The 6,000-nt window shown below is 46.9% G+C and overlaps 1 protein-coding gene across 1 annotated transcript in view; it reads right to left on the reverse strand.

Annotated features, from left to right (window-relative positions):
• Positions 1 to 5,690, reverse strand: part of LOC147749100 (retinol dehydrogenase 7-like) — a 294,855-nt gene extending 289,165 nt beyond the window's left edge. Inside the window, exon 1 of the mRNA XM_086966186.1 lies at positions 5,551 to 5,690. The gene's annotated coding sequence lies outside the window, so the exon portion shown is untranslated. The remainder of the gene's footprint in view (positions 1 to 5,550) is intronic.
• Positions 5,691 to 6,000: the final 310 nt, after the last annotated feature.

Consider the following 6,000-nt stretch of genomic DNA (forward strand, 5'->3'; position numbering starts at 1 on the left):
CGCTAACCAGCAGCTCGCCTTCATTGTGACTGATTCAGGAGAAATGGTGTATGTGTGTGTGTGTTACTCGTGGTGCTATGGGTCCCACCGATGAGTAAGAATAAATTGCTCCTGGGTTAAATTAAAAGAGTATTGAGGGTTGTTGGAGAGCCAGCTGGATCATGTGCTACAAAAAAACTTTAATTTCACAGCAAGATTGTCACATAAAATCTTTCACTTTGAAGTAAGAAAGAGAAAAGTAAAACAAAGCCCCCTCGATCTGGACAGCCTAAAACATATAAAGCCATTAAATAGAAAGCAAGCAAATGTGAGTAACAAAGCACAAAACCAATAGTGAGCAATGGGCGGAATGCATTACCAGGGAAGCCTTCAGAATAGCCACCAGAATTTGTTAGCAAACCAGACAGTTGTGCTGTTTGGTAGATTTCGACCTAAAAATTGTAGGAAGGGAGCTATCTGCCTCATGGAACTGGAGTATGCACATAAAACATGATGTGTGTGCTGCGGTTATAGCTTGAATGTTTCTGGGCATAAATAGTCATTTTATGTTATTCATAAAAAAGGGGACACGTTCTCTGCACGGTGCCCCCTGCAACACATTAGCCATTGTCCACAGTCTGAACCACCTATATCTTGGTTGAAACGTCCAAGCTAGAGAGAGTGGCTGTGGTCTACGTGAAACCTCTAAAAGCAGTGCCTGCCCACCCTCCCCCCTGACCCTCAACATTCTCTGTTGGAAACGGGACGCTCTTATCACCCATGTTGGCCATCTCACTGTCCTGGTACTTTTTATGTTTTTATATTTTAATCTCCAAACATCTCCTACATGGACTCCAGACCTTCCAGAACCTGATCAAAGACTCATCCTCAACCTCCCATATTGCACCCACATCTCACCACAGATCACGGAGATCCACTGGCTCCCATTAACAAACCCAGACAATTCAACTCCTCATGTACACATTCAAAGCACTGCACAACGTTGGACCAGCATACCTGAAAAGCTGAATACACTTTCAGCAGCCTGCCGGGCACCTATGCTCAACATCACGATCACTCGCTCACACCCCTGCATTCACAAAAGCAGAATAGGAGGTCACTCAATTTCTAAAATTGCACCCAAAACCTGAAATCACCTCCCAAAACACAAGATCATCCTCCTTGCTTCTTGAATTATGCAAGATGCTGGAGACCACGCTCATCAACTAACGCTGTGGGAGCCTAACGCCTTATAGGTGATTAATGTGCTATCCAATTTCTCATAACATAACACGTTACTTACAGATCTTAGAAAAGACACAAGTGAAATATGATGCGCTATATATATATATATTGCCGCAGAACTCCTCCCAGCAAAGAAGAGCAGAGACCCAGGGGAACATTTGGAGGCTCTTTAATGAACAAAGTGGCGGATGCATTTCTAGCCGGTATTGGCCGTCGTCAGCGCCCAAAGCCTCCACAGATGAGATACACTCTGCTGGTGAATATCGCCTCATAAGAACTCGTTGTAGTGAGTCCGCACCGCCCCCTTCAAGATGTAGCACACCTGTGCAGCGTCCCGTGCGTTGAAGGAAACTACAAGCCCCAGAGTCCTGTGTGGTAGGTCCTAGGGGGTGTTGCTCGGGGGAGGGATCGATGACAAAATCCCATGTGCTTGTAGCAGAGTTTCAGTTCAAAGTGTGCCCAAAAAAGAACGAGAAAAAAAACAAAATGTGACGGTTTAATTTCTTCAGCTTTGCAGTTCATCAAATGTCCTCCTCAGCTCCCACATACTGCCTCAGCCTCGGATTCCAGGGGGTACTTGCGGCGGGGACTACACTGACAATCCAGGCAGCCCAGCACGAGGTTTGGATAACCTCGTCACCACCACCTTGTTTCCCCGGGCTCCAAGGAGGACTTTTGGACCATTCAAATAACTTTGAAGATAAGTTTTTATGGCAGAGAACTGCCACAGTTCGTGCCAGTAACGTCCAAGCCCAAACGAAGCAGGGATCCCTGTAATTCGTCTCTGGCTGACGCATAATAGATTGCCACAGAACTCCTCCCAGCAAAGAAGAGCAGAGACCCAGGGGAAAATTTGGAGGCTCTTTAATGAACAAAGTGGCGGATGCATTTCTAGCCGGTATTGGCCGTCGTCAGCGCCCAAAGCCTCCACAGATGAGATACACTCTGCTGGTGAATACCGCCTCATAAGAACTCGTTGTAGTGAGTCCGCACCGCCCCCTTCAAGATGTAGCACACCTGTGCAGCGTCCCGTGCGTTGAAGGAAACTACAAGCCCCAGAGTCCTATATATATATAGTGCTCCGTACACTCAAAAGAAGCTAGTCGCAGAACAGTTTTTTGTACAGCAATGTCACCAGTCACCCCCTATATTGTAGTAGAGTCGAGTGGGGTAGATGGAGAGGGGTGCAGTGGAGTAGATTGGATTGGGGTAGACAGGGGTAGATTGGAGTGGAGTGAGGTAGATTGGAGTGTAGTTGGGTAGATAGGAGTGAATTGGGGATAGATTGGGGTGGGATAGATAGGAGTGTGATGAAATGGAGTGGGGTTGGGTAGATTGGAGTGGGGTAGGTTGGGGTAGACTGGAGTGGAGTGGGTTAAAAGAGGCTAGTCGCAGAACAGTTTTTTGCACCGCAATGTCACAAGTCCCCCCTTTGATGAACAGTGAAAGAAAGCCCTTGCAGAGGCAAGGGACTGATTGCAAGAAACACAAACCCAGTGGCAGCTCGCCGAGGGAGTGCAGTGGGGAGGCGGGGCGGGAGAGGGACAGGGTGGCGGGGTAGTGGACCCCGAGTTATGTCGGAATGGAGTTAAGTAAGTAAATAAACAAAACAATTTAAAATGAGCGCGCTGCATCGCAACATTGGCGTAAATTGTTTTATTTATTTATTTACTTACTTAACTTCGTTACGCCTTAAGTCGGAGTCCACAACCCTCCCACCCTGCCCCTCCCTCGCCCCGCCCACCGCCCTGCAGCACTCCCTCAGCGAGCCGTCACTGCACAAACCACCCTCCCTGAACAGGAACCAGCAAATGCGACTACTGGGATCGTAGTCTGCCATTCCTCACAGGCTTCACTCCCAGCATTTGCAACTATTCATAACATCCACAAATCAATTCTCAGCATTAATGTGGTGGGCAGGGTGGTATTTTTGTAAACAGTCTTTTTGGGTTGCAAGGGATATAAACTTATTTCGCTTTGCAAATGGGGACTGGAGTCTGATCACAGTGAATTTTTTTTAACACAATTTTATTAGGGTTGTAAGATACACATTGTCTTATATTATACATTTCCATTTTTGGATTACATTTATACATGTAGATCGACAGCAGGTTCTGCCACGTTTCCTCATGACATTGCAGAGTGGATAACAGCTTTGTGATGCAAGAACCTGTGGACAGTGACACTATTATGAGCTCACAAATAATCTGGCCTACCCAATCTTGCTCAGTACTCCCTACACCATCGATGTCGGCCTCAACCACCCGCCCTCTATACCCCACCCACAACTCTACCCTTCCTACTAACCCATAATCATAAACATAAACTTAGCCACAGAACTCCAATCAGTCCAGTCGGGACACGCTCCGGAGGGTCAATCCCGATAATGTTCTGCTAGTGTGACCCAGTGTGGGGTGGGGTTGAGGGGGGGGGCTTCATGGACCTTCCTTGTCCCGCCCGTCCACCAAACAGGGATCCAGTAGTTGCATCTAGGTCAGGCGCGCAACATCCATTGGACTCACCGGGCTTCAGCCCAAACCCCCCCACCCCCCGTCGTGTGTGGCAGCCCGGGATGAGACAGATCCCGGGCACACACAGAGACACACCCGAACGTTTCACAGGTCTTTTAAAGACCATTTGAATGTTAATTAGGCCTTGCAGTTGTTTCACCCCTTTTAAGAGCCCCTGCAGCTCCACTCTGCCTACTGATTAAAGGTTCAGCCCCCCGCAATTTTTTCTTAGCCCCCCCCCCGAAATGTGGCTCTAGTTGCGCCTCTGATCTAGCTTAACAATGGGTCTGGGGCGTCTGTGGCATCTTCGTTTGTTTCCGCTTTGTACTGCTCTAGCACTTGGGCCCATTCTTGGGAAATCGGTCTTTTTCTTAATCCCCTATATTCCTCAGGACTGAGCGCCTCCCCCTCTGCCACCGCCCATCTAATGAGTCTGATCACAGTGAAATGCAATCCCCTGTACTGTGGCCAGCCACTTAGTCCATAAGTAAAGTATTAGGGGCCTCTCCTCCTAGCTTGCATTTTCTTTACACCTAGGTTGGCCAAATGGAAGTTTTTCAATTGATTACACTTTTCGTTAGGGTCGCATTTTTTTGTACATTTCAGTAGTGATTCACAAGAAGGTTTCAGTACAAGCACTCACTTTGCCCTGTAAGGCTCATTTTGTTACCTTACACTCCTTTGTACCTTGTGAAATGAGAGCCTGTATTTGCTAAGTCGTTTAAAATGAACATAGTAAATAGGGTGAAAAAAGGGCTCCATGTCAGGGGCCAGCACCTTTCCATTGCTAGACTTTGCGTTTATATATCTTGGAGCTTTAGTATTGGTTTGTTTTAATTGAGCCAATCTGGCCAATACACCTGATAACAATGATATGTAAAAGCAAAGTCCAGGAACGGTAAAGTGGTGTCCAAATGACAAGGACCAACCTTTTCATCCTACTTATGAATGCAAAATATTTCATAGATCTGGCCCTAAGTTAGCGATAATATTTAATTAGTTCCCATTTTCCTCAAATAGTGTCAAGCATGATAACTGTCTGCGCATGCGCCCTGAGTCACTCAAATAGTGTCAAGCATGATAACTGTCTGCGCATGCGCCCTGAGTCACGTCAAGCTCTCAGCACTCTCTAAAAGAGTTGAAATGTATTTCATATATGTTCAGCAGGCAGTTAGGCCCCGGCAGCGCCTTTGTCCTCAGACAAGGTCACTCATTCCAGCCTCAGAGATGGGGAGAAACCCAGTGGGAGGCGAGATCAAGAGGCCACATCGGGTCTTGGCGCCCTGCCTTCATTCTTAGTCAGGGCTTTAAGTGGGATGAACAAACTGGGGGAAGGGTGGTCTCTCAAAGGGACGTGGCCACTGTCAATAAGGGCATGGCTTAAAAACTGGTAAGCAAAAAATATGTGCTTAGCATAGTGTGCCGCCTGAGTTGTATTTTGCTGTTTCTGTCATTGCATCAACATACATGATACAACAAGTAACATCATACTTACAAGTCAGGACTATTGGTTTTGTCAATAGTTGTTAGTTGCATAAGATAAATAAGCAGTTTGTTATATAGAATATTGAGAAAGCTTGCTCTTAAAGCCCTGGTGACACCACGACAGTGTTGCTGCTCCTGAATTTCAAAAAAAGAAGGGAAATCCAGAGAGAAAACGACTCTCTTTAAAGAATTTCCCTTCCCCTACAACAATCACCTGACATGACGTCACGTGATGTCGTAACTTCTCCACTAGAAAGAAGTGAGCAGTGTGAGCATGCGCACCTGCTGTCACTGTAGTCTAGAAAAAAAACGTGGGGCATCTTCCCCTTACCGCTTCACGGTCGCTTGCTCCTAGCCCAGTCCTCTTTCCGGCGACTCTGATCTAATCTCCGCCTGGGTTAACAGTGAACCGATCACTGCTGGTGACGGGAAATGTTTGTTCTTCGTGAAGAAAACTCTCGGGTTTGGCGCAGACTGCAGAAGCCTCCCCGTCTTATTTGCTTCCTGGGTTTTTGTCGTGGTTGAAGTCAGCTGCTGATAAAAGAAAACAAGTTGAGAGCTCACTGCCAGAAAGTTCGAGTTCGCATTCCGATAGGGCAATGTCAGCCTTTCCGGCGTCTGAGCTTCATCAAGTAAAAACATTTAATGGAGTCATACATAGTAATTAATACTGTATATTCTTATAAATGCAGACCGCACGAGGTTCATGGGGGGGCTGCACAAAAACGTTTGCTCTGACAGGTACTCTCTGGCGGAGGGGAATCAAATTTGGCCCCCTCGC

The sequence above is a fragment of the Lissotriton vulgaris genome, chromosome 1_1 (assembly GCF_964263255.1).
Source record: "Lissotriton vulgaris chromosome 1_1, aLisVul1.2, whole genome shotgun sequence".
Taxonomy (NCBI): Eukaryota; Metazoa; Chordata; class Amphibia; order Caudata; family Salamandridae; genus Lissotriton; species Lissotriton vulgaris.